The 14,061-nt window shown below is 37.2% G+C and overlaps 1 long non-coding RNA gene across 2 annotated transcripts in view; it reads left to right on the top strand.

Annotated features, from left to right (window-relative positions):
- Positions 1-13,420, top strand: part of LOC123827475 — a 76,375-nt gene extending 62,955 nt beyond the window's left edge. Inside the window, exons 5-6 of one of the 2 annotated variants that reach the window (XR_006787220.1) lie at positions 2,025-2,563; positions 12,038-13,420. This is a non-coding gene — a long non-coding RNA (uncharacterized LOC123827475). Of the gene's footprint in view, positions 1-2,024; positions 2,564-6,104; positions 6,408-12,037 lie in introns of those variants that run through there. The other variant, XR_006787221.1, reaches the window with a different exon arrangement.
- Positions 13,421-14,061: the final 641 nt, after the last annotated feature.

Below are 14,061 nucleotides of genomic sequence, written 5' to 3'. Positions count from 1 at the left end.
TTCAATATATCATATTTGTTCTCATGTCTGTCTCACCACTAGATGGTAAACATCTCAAAGGTAGGAACAAGATCATTTTTTGACCTCCTACTGCAACACTGGACACATAATAAATTCTCAATAAATATTGAATAAAAATACAAGTATAAAATAAACCCAAACCACCATATGGGAAATGCTGTAACTATAATAGTTGAGAGCTGAGGTGAGATGAGAAAATGAGGAAAATCTTCCAGGTATAAGTTACACTTGAGACAAACATAAAACAAATGCATAAATTTACAACCATGAAATAAAAGGGGGGAAACACCTTGTGAAATTGCATGATCATTAACAGGAAGATGAAAAAGTATTTCCTCTATATGAGGAGCTGATCTGAATAGAGAATGAGTGCAAGATAAAGAACTATCATGAATAAGGTAAAAAAGTCAGCTTGCAAAACAAGATTGTTAGAATCTTTTAGTCATGAATATCTGGCTAAAAACTATAAATTTATGTTTTTTCTAAGGAAATAGAATATGGATACATTGAAGGGTTGTTGTCTTTATATACATATAAATACATATATTCTTTTAGAAAAGGGAGTTATAATATACTAAGTAGGAAAGCTGGTTTGAGAAAGGTGTTATGAAGGTGCGTATACAATGTTTTCTCTAAAAAATATAAATACGTTAAAGGATAAATAAATGATACAGCTTCAAGTCATAAACTGTAGATACAGATAAGGTAAGATGTAGACATGCACATAGATATTCTGGCAAACTGAAGTCTAAGAAATGAAATAATAGGATGTCGATATAGTGTGGAAAAAGGGTTTTTGACAACCTAAACTTGGATCACTGCAATTCAGAATATATAAAATTCTAGAAGAGACAATCTACATAATTTGGTTTCTGGCTAGGGGAAATGCAAGTAAGGGAAAGGGAAAAGACAGGGTAGAGAGAGATGAGTCAAAGAACCCATTGATATGGCATCTTTTATCCATCATCTTGTACTAGTATTTTGCTTTCTTTGCATAAGCCAAACAAGGTTACTGAAGGTAGGGCCCTTATTTGAAACTCTGCCACTCAACAGAGGATAATCAGCAAAACTGAATTGATATGACCACAGTGGGATAGTGAATGTGACTCTTGTCTATAGCTCTGCCATCTATGGCATTTGGTTCTTTGAAATTTGGATCCTTTGGGTCATGACGAGGGCATGGCTACATTGACTTGCCTGTCTGTTGTTATCTTATGGATGCTGGACATGAATCAAATCCATACACAGTGCCTTTCAAAGACTGGCACTATAGCACTCAGCTTCAATATTCTTATATAGTGTGCTGGCCTTTGCTATTTAATCTTACTGTACATGAAGAAGAAGAAAATGCACCAGCTTGGGGGAAGCACTGCCTTGTAGTAACAGCAAATACAAATACTGGTGCTAAACTTAGTGAGACCTACCGTGTTTGCTGCAAATTATCCTTAGCAAAAATAACAATTGTGCCTCCATCTAAAACTCAAAAAATACTGTATTTATCTCTCAATAATGTAAATTTAGAAAACCAAGGGAATTAAGACACTGAATCATTTATGCCCTCTTTGTTTCTCTTTATGAAAAGCAAGCTGTGCTGTACAAAGTATCACCTGGGAAAAAGAACAAAATGGCACAAAGACGTGTAGCTACCACTTTAAAAAATCCTACCAGCTACTTTTTGCAAGTTTATTCTCTTTCCTTTCCAAATTGTTTTTTATTATAATTACCTCCTGGAATATGCCTGATATATCTAGAATAGCTATTACAAAGCTTTCAAAAATCCTTGTAATTTTAGGAAGATATGGGGATTATCTTTTAAACCAAAGATTTTGGCTTTTCTTCCTCTCTTGGCAAATTCTAAAGTAATTAAAATGCATTTGTGAATAAGGATTTACTTTGAATTTTTTAAATATCAAAGTTTTCAGGGAATTGTCTTTCAGTAAAGTGGGTCATTGAAAAGGAACTTGTGAATTGCTACTGTTCTTTTTTGTGTCCATCCATGACAGGATCTACTGCTCGTGTGGTTAATTCAGTCAAAGAAAACGTTTGATCTGAGTGTTTGACCGACCAGCCAGTGGTTTGACTGAATTCACAGCCACCGCGGCTGCCCTGGTGGTGCGTGTCCACCCAGGCTTTGTCTGCGTGCCGGCAGTCTCTGAACAGAGAGCACACAGCATATGCCAGGTGGCCATGTGTCTGAGGCAGAGGGAGGGGAGAACAAAGCAGAAAAAGCTTCCATTTGGACAGAGATCCTTTAAGCCATCCGACTGCCAGTAAAATGTTAAAGAGAGAAGAAAATGCAACGATGCCTGAATACGCTCAACAGTAAACAACTTCAAGCCCAAGATTCAGATCACAAATCTTCCTGTGCTGCTGATGACATGCTCAGCTTGAGTGTGGTTGCAGGAGACAAAGAAACCTGCTCCAAGAAGAAAACAGGAGCGGAGAGCCTCACGCCGACTTTAATCTGTCTCAGATGCGTGTTTTAGGAATCTATTACACCATAATCACTATGTTCTCATGTCAGAAACCTGTTCTGTTGAAGGTAAGGATGGGGGAAGAAGGTTCTAGAATGGCAAAAACAAGAATGCCCTGGCCATCTTTTTCCTGTTTCTCTCTACCTCCCACTTGGTACTTATTATATTGCTCGCCACCATCTTCCCCAAAAACGTCAGAGAAAAGTGGGCAAGTGCAAATGCCATCTCAGAAGTTGCAGGGTGTACAAAATATTATTTTAGAAAGGAGATACGATGGCATGGGTTCCTGAAAAAGTAGAATGCATAATTTCTCATATAAATACAGTATTTCCCTCATTTCCTACATCGTGTTTTAGGATAAGTAGAATGTTTTCTCTGCATCATTTTCCCAGTCACTCATTTACTGAGCAGATGCTGTGGGCCAGCCACTGGGCATACCTTCAGTTTAGTATTTATAATCTTCCCAGCAGTGCTGCTGAGCCCCATTGTGGTCATTTTACAGATAAAAACATGGACATTCAGAGGAGTTAGTTAAATTGCTCAGGCTCACTCAGATAATTAGACCCAAGGTTATTTGACTCCACAAGCTGTGCTAATCAACTTCATTCATAAATTAGTCACTTTGCAAGGGTTTCTCAGGTTCCCAGGAACTTCTACAAGTTGTGTTTTTTTATCAACATTAAATGTGTCCTCTATGGAGTATTAGTCCCACTATTTCAGATACTAGAACACAAAAGCCCTTAGCAACCAGGTGGCCCAAGCCTGGATCAAAATGCAAACATGGGTCAACCTTAATGTATATTTCAATGCTCATCTGAAAGCTCTACTGACCTGAACTCATGAGAGTATAAAGAGGTAGGCCTACTCTTCTTGAAAGTATTATGTCATTTTGAAATTGACAAAATGGATACAAATTTCAGTAGACCTCCTCATCATAGGTCTCCATACATGTGAATGTTTTGTTCCCTCTGCCGAGGAATCCATTTCTGTTTACTGCATCTGACAAATCCCTTCCTTTTGATATTTCACGATCTAGCTCTACATGTGTTTTTTGGACACACTCTCTAATTCCCAGGTCAGAACTCCTTGCTCCCGTGCTGCTGCTCCAAGTACTGTATTCACACCAGCATCAGAGCATTTTGCCAAGTTGCACTGGATCTTTGTTTTTCTGTGCATGGCTCCCCCAGACAACTTGTGACCTCCCAAAGGACACATTTTGTATCTTGTTGACCTTTGAGCTTCCAATATCCAGGTCAGTGTCCCATCATAATGGGTATTCAAAAACATTTACTAGGAGAGCATATAATTAAATGACATAATAATGAGAAACCAACAGAGAAGATGTAAGTGTGTATCTGTCGGTGTGTTTAAAAGCTAGTGTGGAAAAAAAAAGAAACATCATTTATATGGAAGGGACAAAAGTATATTACCTCTTATCTAGCTTTTAAGGGGATTTTGCAGAACTAAAAATCCCGTATTCATGGGAAAGCTTTACCTGAGCTGCCAATACCATCTAAGATTATTAAAGGAAGGATTTTAAAGATCTAATTTACTTTTTGTCATGCACTGCTTGCTGTTTGCATTCCACTCTGGTTGAACATTGAAATGAGACAAGCCTTTATCACCTTTGTGTCTGGTCACGTCTGCTTCCTTGTCTCCCTTGCTAGCACGGCGATGCAGTACCAGGCTGTAAACACAGCAGCAAAATGGTTCCCGAATAGAAAAGGAAAAAAAAAAGAGAGAGCTGCTTGGGTTCATAATTGGATGAAAATATGTTTAATGAAAATATTTCTATTGGTAGCAGGCTTTTTATAATTTCTCCATTTCTTTATAATTAAATTTTCTAAAATGCAGACATTTGGCCTTAAGTATCATATTGGCACCAGATCAGTACAGCTTGCTTGCCAAGCTTAAAAGGGAAAATATAATGGGAAAATACTGTAATTTTATAGTTCTTGTAAAAATGAGGAAATCACAACCCTCACCAAAGCCCCAAGTAGGATGTCCTAAATCTGCCCACAGAGAGACCAAGATATATGTTTTCAGTGTTGAGGATGACCCTGTAAACCTATTTGAGGTTTATTTTAGTTTACCCGAATATAACTATAGATTCGTCTCCACAAACAGATGTGCAGAACATGAACTTTATGTTCATTGGCTCAGCAAATGGAGCTGAGAGTTTCAACTAATTTCCATTTTTATTATATAGCATGACTTTTGCTTCTTTGTTCTCTCATAATCAACTTCAGTTCCCCCTGAAAATACCCTAAGTGATAGCTTCTAACAGGGTTAGATTGTGTGAGCAGAATGGAGACTTATTTACGACCGCCTTATCCACATATGCACCTGACATACTTTCTCTCAGTGGAACAACAAATTGGATTTTTCGAGAGCAGGAGAGAAGCACAAGCTCCTTCTAATAAAGTAAATATGATACCACTTGTGTATGGCAGAATCATTTGAACCGAATTAAAAGTGCATTTCGAGACATTAAGTTAGGGAACTCAGCATCTACAATCTTGGTAAAGAATAAATTGCACCAAGCTCCCCAGTGAGGGTGAGGAGGACTATGTCTGCGAACATGCACTGGATCTTCTTCCTTTGCCCGCAGAACCTATTTCTCTCCCTTCTGTGGCTTGTCTGTGCTTGTCATGGTCGATTTCATGTGCCAGCTCAACTGGACTAAGGGATGCTCAGGGCATGGCGCAACATTATTTCTGGGCGTGTTTACTAGGGTGTGTCAGGAAGAGATTTGCACTTGAATCATTAGACTGAGTGAAGCAGACAGGTGGCTCTCTCCAATGCAGGTGGACACCATCTAATATGCCGAGGGCCCAAATAGACAAAAGATTGGAAGAAGGGTAAATTTGTTCTCTCTGCCTGAGCTGAGACATCCGTCACCTCCTGCCCTGGACATTTGAGCTCCTGGTTTTTTGGACTCAGGAATGGAGTTATATCATCAGGCCTCTCACCCCATTCCAACCTCATGTCTTTGGACTCAGACTGAATTATAACACAGATTTTCTGGAAAGAGAGAGAGAGGGAGGGATTGTATTGGTTCTGCTTGTTTGGAGAACCCTGACTGATAAATACAGTGTTTATATGGATTATTATTATATATACTTGGCTCTACTGCAGGCTGACCTTCAGTTAAGTTTGACCAATGACATCATCACCAGGCTCAGTGGGTGGGAGGAGTTAAAAATATGCATTGAGCCCTGGCCAGTTGGTCATTTGGTTGGAGTGTTGTCCCGTACACCAAAAGGCTGAGGGTTCAATTGCCAGTCAGGGTACACGCCTAGGTTGCAGGGTCAATCCTGGGACAGCGTGTGTACAGGAGGTAACCTATCTATGTTTCTCTCATTGATGTTTTCAATATTCATATCTTGCTTTGGCGCCACATGCATGGCAGTGTTTTATTCTGAGAGCCTCTCCCCATGGTCCTCACTATAGTGGTCCACATAAATCTGAGTCCTTTCTTAGTCCATTGAGCACTTGCAGTGGCCATGGCTCCTAACATTGATTGTACTTGGGTCCCTCACTAACTTGTCTGTTCACTTATGCCTGCTCACAACACTATGTGATACTCTTTTCTTAAAAATTTTTCAGCTGAACCATCCGAGATGGATCCAGACCTTGCTAAGATGCAAAACAATAAAGAAAGTAATATTTTTTTTCCTTTTAAGTAAATGGTAACTTGAGTAAAATAACCCACTGGGTAGCCATGAATTGATTAGTTGGCTTCCAGTAAGGAAGGCCATTGTGAGAAAGATTTCTGACTGCCTTCACCATTGACACCCATGATAAGACTGAGAAAACATGAAGTACTAAAGTCTGCATCTTCTAACGAAGCTAAAGGCTCTGTCAAAAGCTTCTGGATTCTGCTGTGGCTGGCATAGCTCAGTGGATTGAGTGTGGGCTGCGACCCAAAGTGTCGCAGGTTCAATTCCCAGTCAGGCCACATACCTGGGTTGCAGGCCATGGCCCCCAGCAACCGCACATTGATGTTTCTCTCTCTCTCTCTCTCTCTCTCTTTCTCTCTCCCTTCCCTCTTTAAAAATAAATAAATAAATAATCTTTAAAAAAAAGATATGTTTAAAAAAAAGCTTCTGGATTCTTTAATGAATCTGCTACATTGAGAGGAAATGATTTCATATCAATAAGAACATAGGGCCTGACCAATTCTCTTGGCTGGGACACATCATCAAGTCAGAAGGAAACCAATAGGGAAGACCTGACAGAACCCAAATCCCTTTCATTCTAAATGGCAAGTACAGGCTGGATTCTAGGACACTAGAGCAAAAGAGAAAGTTTTCTAGGACACCTTTGTGCTCAGGAAATAAGACAGTACTCAAAAATCATCTAACATATTAGGAGGAAACAAGACTTAAAGAGGCTCTCTCTCATTGGCCAAATCTGGCCACTTTGAGTTTAAAATTTTAAGATACATAAGGACAATTAACTCATTTAACAAAATGAGAATCACTGGGTTCATACAGACAGAGAAAGAGACAGAGAGAGAGGGAGAGAGAGAGAAGGCAGGAAGGGAAGAAGAAGGAAAGAAGGAAGGGAGGGAGGGAGAATGGAATGAAAAAAAGGAGAGATGGCAGGCTGTTCTTTGTTACAAAAATGATACCAAATAATAAATGTATAATGATGAAACTAGTATCCAATCTTTAATAATCAATGGATGCTAAAATAGTGAGTGAAAATTTGATGAAAAAGAGGACACTCAGTCTCATAGAATCTCACTACAAATTACTTCTTAATTACTAAGGAGGAAATGGTAACTTCATTATTGAGAAACCTAGCAATGCTACCTTACTCAAAGAATCAAAGTTAATGGCTTCATTATAGGACAAAACACCACCTGATATAATATGCTAAGAAGAACACAACTTCCTTTCTGTGATATTCTTGCCAAAGCTGAGCAAATCATTACACTCTTAGTTCCAGGATCTTGATGCAAAGAAATCATTCTCACTTTCATGTTACTCACCTGACAAATTTTTCAATCTAATGTGTTGGAAAATACACACCTGTTGAAATGTTATAAGATGAAGCAGTTAGAAAGGAATCTTCAAAGACTGTTGGCATTCCAAAATAACTGTGCCTGAGGGCACACCCATGAAACTTAATACTGTGGGAAGACTAGCTGGACGAGAGGGCTTGAAACATGACAGTGAAAAAAGTGAACAGAAGTGGAAGGTGGAGTGGGTGGACAGAGACTTGTTCTTCTGCTTGTAAATCTTTTTTTCTTGCTTTATATATACTAGTCCAGATCTCCAGATCTCCTGCTTAGATGTAATATTTTATTTCACTTAGAATCTATGGCAAATCTAGTAAATATTTTCTTTCTCCTGTTTTTCTTCCCTCAAAGCCTCAACCTGTCACACATATTCCAATACCCCACTTATTCTATCAGATGTTTAATCTACCTACATTTTTAACTTGTTCTTGATTTCTTGTTTTTTTTTGTTTTAATCATTGTTCAAGTACAGTTTTCTCCCTTTTACTCCCAATCCAGCCCACCCACCCAACCCTCCCCACTTTTCTCCCATTACCACCCTCCCCCTAGTTTTTGTCCATATGTCCTTTAAGTTTGTTCCTGTAAACCCTTCCCATTCTCCCTTGAAATTCCCTCTTCTCTCCCCTCTGGTCTTGATTTCTTTATTACTATTCAAACATCAACATCTCATTCAATTCTAACAGAATTCTGATTACTTTCCTTCCACAAAAGATACTCTCTGTGTGTGTTATATATATATATGTGTGTGTGTGTGTGTGTGTGTGCACCTATAATAAGAGTTTTTCATAATGCTTTAAAGTAAATGAAATGTTTAACCTTAATTTTCCATTAAATCATTGTAACAAAGTATGAATTTTCCCACCTAAGTTCCGGAAGGAAATCTAGGTTTAGGAGCACTGTGTGGTACAGGAGAGAAGGAGATTCTTCATGTAGTTGGGTAGATGGTCGTCCCCGTCCCTAAGACGGGGAGTAAAACAATTTGACTAAAATGTGAGCTCAGTTTGGACATCATGAGTCTAAATCACTCTTCTGAGATATTTAAGTTCAGATGCAAACGCTTGCATGTATGGTGTGAGGGTCAATAGTTAGATTCCAGAGATTAGAAGTCATCAAAAAGATAGAAATTGAAAATCTCGGCCTAGGAGTAATCCTACTATATGGATTAGTTTTAAAAATATCCAAACATATCCTAACATAGCTCAATGAATTTAAGGTCATAAAATATACCACAGATAGACATAACAAACCTGGAATTCTGCTCTATTGAATCTTCTTGCAACAAATGCAGTGAAGGGTCATAACAAAGAGCTAGTTCTAATTCCTATGTGAGTGGACCTACAATGTGCTTAATCTTCATAATTAACCTTCTTTTTCTTACAAATTATGAAGATTCCTGATCTCCTCAATCAAGCTACGATGATTCACTGTAGGATTTATGAAATGGTCACAGCTAAACTTTTTGAAAATTATGGACCTAGAGCTACTAAAATCATATGTGATTATGTCAATTATTTTCATTTTCTGGTTCAATATCCTGGCCTACTTCAAAGATTTGGCTAAAGACTGGTTTTGAGATTCATTCTTTAAGAAACTAGGCTTCCATTTTGAAGAGCCTTAAGTCTCGAGACAAATAACCTAATAAACTGATTAATTCATTTCGTAGTCCTACCAATTCCTATATCAGTATTTATGTGACCCATTTGACAGAGAAGTTCTCCTTAATATTAGAATCCTTCTACTGACACCTCTACCCACTTACCTTCTCCTCCATTTAATCCCATAATCTTCCAGTTGCTTCCTGTTGAGAGTCTGGGTTCCTTTGTTTTATTTTCATTTCTATCAGATACAGTTTGAGGTAACTCTTCCCAGACTCTATGGTGAATCTGGTTCCCTCATAGCAAGTTTTTTAAACAACGAAGACCAAAAATATTTCTTATGAATAACTAGTCACACTATTTGCAGGGCGTATCTCAACCAGCAATTAGGGATCATGAAAACTACTTGAAAGCGGTGGGTATCTACATAAAAAGTTTATCAAAGGCTAAGATTCCTCTCACAGAACACAACAAAATACACTTCTATAAGAACTTTTCCTTCAGACTGTAAGATCATTTCATTAATTTTTATTAATTTATTATTTTTAAAATACTCATTTACAATATTTTAAACTTCTTTTCAGATTATAAAGGCAAAATAATTTCACAGAGCTATGAAATTTTTCTACAGAATCCTCTTATCTCATTCTCCTTTCATTTTGCAAAGCCTCAGGAAGTCTGCACTAATTTTGCCAGTGGTTTCCATCCAGATCTAATCAGCAAGGTCACTCAAATGGTGGTCAAGGTACTTTGCTAACCCATCTGACAGTTCAGTTTCAAACTATTCTTTAAAATGTGTATTCACTTCCTCCAAAATTCTGCTTGCCTAACAGGTTCGTGTTTATTCTGTATGGCCAACCTAAGGAAGTAGAAAAGCCAGAATTATATTTCAGACTTTCTCAACTGTCAGTTTTGTACTCAAACAAACGCGTCATTGCTGTCCCTCAGAAGGAAAGCTGCCTCTCACATATAAAGAGCCTTCCTCTTGGAAGATTCTGTATCTTAAAAGTTTGTTTTGAAATGTTGATGTACCATATAAGTAAAAAAATCCTCCAGGCAGATTAAATGCATATATAAATTTATAATAGCCCACTGACTCCAGTTGGCAGAGTTATAGCTTTAAGATAAGTGGCAAAACACTTTCCAAAGAAGTTTGGAGACTCCTTTTTGTCTCTCTGCCAAGTTCTCTCCACTGAATCTCACGCACTGACTAATGCATATGCTTGTTTGTGTAAGATTCCAGGGAGCGGTCTTTATTAAGGCTGGTAGGTGAGAAGCATTTCAGCAGAGGCCAATGTGAAGTCAGGTACTAGGACAGGTATCAGCTTCTGCTATATTTCTAATGGCTGTTCTGTTGTATATGCATCAACATTAGCAGAATGGGAGTCTTATAGCTTTTAATTCATATTTTGTAATCTCAAATATGAAATAAGTTTTATAATTTAAAATGTACATTATGAAAAAATATATATACATTACTTTAAAATTTCTACTTAATCAGTTGGTTTTCATCTTTTTTAGTATTTATATCTTTTTGTTGACTTATCAATATTACAAAATATTTATTTGCTACCTACTATGTAAATGAAAAATTTGAATTTTAAAATTTCTGTCTTCCTGCTGATTTTCCTACTTTTTTCTCTTCTACATTATGTATTTCCTATAAGCAATTGTTATTATTCATTGTTGCTAAATATTTCACTATATAAATATGTCAGAGTTTTAGTGTTTCTTATTCTTGAAATAACTACCTCTACCTCTCAGCAATTTGCGAGCTAGCATAGATCAGTTCAAGCACATTCAGGAGAAAATATATCGGAGTTACACAAGTCAAGTGTGAATTCCAGTCATCTCTGAACTTTCACCACCACAAGTGTGGTATAAATTCAGTACTGCCTGAGAGGTCCAGTCTCCACAGCTTCCCAATATTATTAAGACACAAAAAAAAGTTATAACCTTACTATATTGGGTCACACTTCTGTTTATGTAAAAATTGGGGGACAATAAACCTATATATGCATGTAAGTGATTGCCTCTTAGGACAGGTATTGAGAAGAAAGATCTTCATTAAATATCCATTTACAAATTTGATGTGATATGTATATACTAATATGTATATATTTGTAATAGTAAATATATATACATTTACACATTTAGTTTAAATGTATCTATATTTATATATTATTTATTCAATTAAAAGTTAAAATGAACTTAAAACAAGTTATATCCTTGTAGAGTTAATACTTATTTTTTAAGAAACTGAGGTGGTTGTCCCTTGTGTGAATGAGTAGCTTAGGATAAGGAGATTACCCCCTACTTTTTCACCAAAACAAAAAGAAAGAAATAGCAAAAGGCACACATGTGGGGAGACAATGTCATATACTAATTGTAGAAACCACTCGTTTCCAGCAAGTAACTTTTTCTAAGTATCAAATAGATGTTTAGACGTGCTTGATGACTCTTAAATAAAATCGAAATCATAGAGCTTGTTATTCACAGAAAGGGTTTCAGAATGTATATGCTGCTTAATGCAATTGAGTTCCTGTGGTTTGAAAAGAATAAATATACCTACTGCAAGGTCTCATTCATATCACAAGTCACTAATTTACTCATTTAGGTAGGTCTGCCTCGAGTTATTGAGAAATTATCAAAACTTAGTACTTAGGGCTTCCAAGTAAGCAGAACTTTGCAACTGAACACACTTCTAAGCTTTAGCAGATTTGCTTTCATGGGGAAAAAATTTGTATATATTTTAATATTATCTTATATCCCTCCTTTATTTTTTCTATCTAGACTACTGGAATAAATGTCTCTCAAGATAAACAATGAAATTTCAAAGTTAGACCATTTGTTTTAGTATTGTAGGAATTCCACTTAACAAAAATTGTCCCTAAAAAATGTTATTGAAATCTTTCCAGGATGACTAGAAAGAGAGATGCCTCCTGTTGCCTCAGCTTCCAGGATTCCGGTATAAAACCGCTGCCATTTGCACTGTACGCTAATGACAAGCTGGATGTTTGCATGAAAGCCAATATGTTCTTACACTGCTTTTTGAGACAAGTAATAATCAGTCTGTCATCAATGTCATGCTGCAATCAGGCTTTGACAAGGTTTGCAAATAACGTGAAAGGAATTGCTCATCCCTGAACACTGCAGATCAAAACCAGACCTGAACAAAAACTAAGAGTCTGCTTCACGTCAGCTGCACAGTCTCTAGGAACGTGCTGTGCATAAGCAGCAGCAGCAGCAGCAGCAGCAGAGGGAAAGCCAAGCCTTAATCTCCACCCCAACCCCTCCATTGTTCATTTTTTGCGGAGAAGACCTTTTCTCAGCTACCAATCCTAGAACTCACTATTCAAAAATGTGACGTAGCCACCTAAAATGCTTAGCCTGATTGGAAGGACTCTTGGTATTGTTCTGGGAAATGTTTGGAAAAACAAACAACACATCCATCCTTGGGGTGATTTGGTCTCTTAACTCAGGGGCTGGAGTAGGCAGAATTTCTGATCAAAGTCAGCACTCCTATCAGTGAGAGGATTGGGTACAGAAATTGAACCACCAATTGCATCCTCTTCCTTCTTTCTCTCCTCAATCCTTCCTGTACCCTAGAAGAGGTGAGATGTGTGTTATTTATTCACTGCTCTTCCTGACACTTGATAATTTGCAGGCTTTCACAGACATAAGAATAAGTTATATGTATATAACTGTAAGACTGGTCATAGAAATTATGCTCCTAAAACTTTGAGAACAAGATTCTTAGGAGGGGAAAAAATTCTTTCAGGGGTGGCAACTGGTCACAGGTCTGCTCAGAGCTTCAAAGCATGTTAGTACTTCATGTTTGTACAAGTAGCAGGGCAACCACATGACATATGGTTTTAAGCCTTCCTAATTTATGCCTAAGCACGAGCATAGATTTGAGATGTAAATTAATTGTTGATCTTATTTTGACATAAGAGATGGATTTAGTTCAGTTATTTTGTTTTTCTTTACAAGAACCCCTGAAAATCAGGTTCTACTGAGGGACAAAGTTACTTGAAGATGGTAATGGAAAGAAAAAAGCAAATGCATTTTAAGTGAAAAGTCCCCATTCATCTTGTTACAGTCACTTGAGACTATGGGCCATATAGTCTTAAAAAGCACTGTACAGTAAAGTGTCCATTTAATAAATATATGTTGAATACCATCATATTGGCTCAGTACATGGTAGGTATTATGACATGTAAGCATAGTGTGTAAAAATTGAGCCTTATGTTTCCAAGGAGTTTATAAACTGGTTAAGGAGAAAAAGAAAAAATCAATAAATGGGACTATATCAAACTAAAAAGTTTTTGCACAGCAAAGAATACCATTAAGAAAATAAAAAAAAAACTTGCTAAATAAGAGACCGTATTCACCAAGATATCTGATAAGGGGTTAATACCTAAAATTCATAAGGAACTTATGAAATCTAACACCAAAAATGCATAAGCAATCCTGTTTAAAAAAAACGAGCAAAGGACCTAAATAGACACTTCTCCAAAGAGGACAGATACCGATAGCCAACAGACATAGAAAAGATGCTCAACATCACTACTCATCAGAGAAATGAAAATTAAAAGCACAATGAGATATCACATCACACCGGTCAGAATGACTATCATCAATAAATCAACAAACAACAATGGCAAGGATGTGGAGAAAGGGGAATCCTTTTGCACTGTTGATGGGGATGCAGATTGGTGCAGGCACTGTGGAAAGCAGTATAGGGATACCTCAAACAGTTAAAAAATGGAACTGCCTCATGACCGAGGAATTCCACTTCTGGGAATTTTTCCAAAGAAACCTAAAACACTAATTCAAAAGAATATAAATAAATACTCCTATGTTTATTGTAGCCTTATTTACAATCGCCAAGATATGGGAGCAGCCCAAGTGTCTGTAAGTAGATGAGTGGATAAAACAA

Source organism: Phyllostomus hastatus, unplaced genomic scaffold, assembly GCF_019186645.2.
Source record: "Phyllostomus hastatus isolate PE091 unplaced genomic scaffold, TTU_PhHast_1.1 phas_contig_86, whole genome shotgun sequence".
NCBI lineage: Eukaryota > Metazoa > Chordata > Mammalia > Chiroptera > Phyllostomidae > Phyllostomus > Phyllostomus hastatus.
Note: the sequence above shows the minus strand (reverse complement) of the source record. Positions and strands in the feature narration are given on the sequence as shown.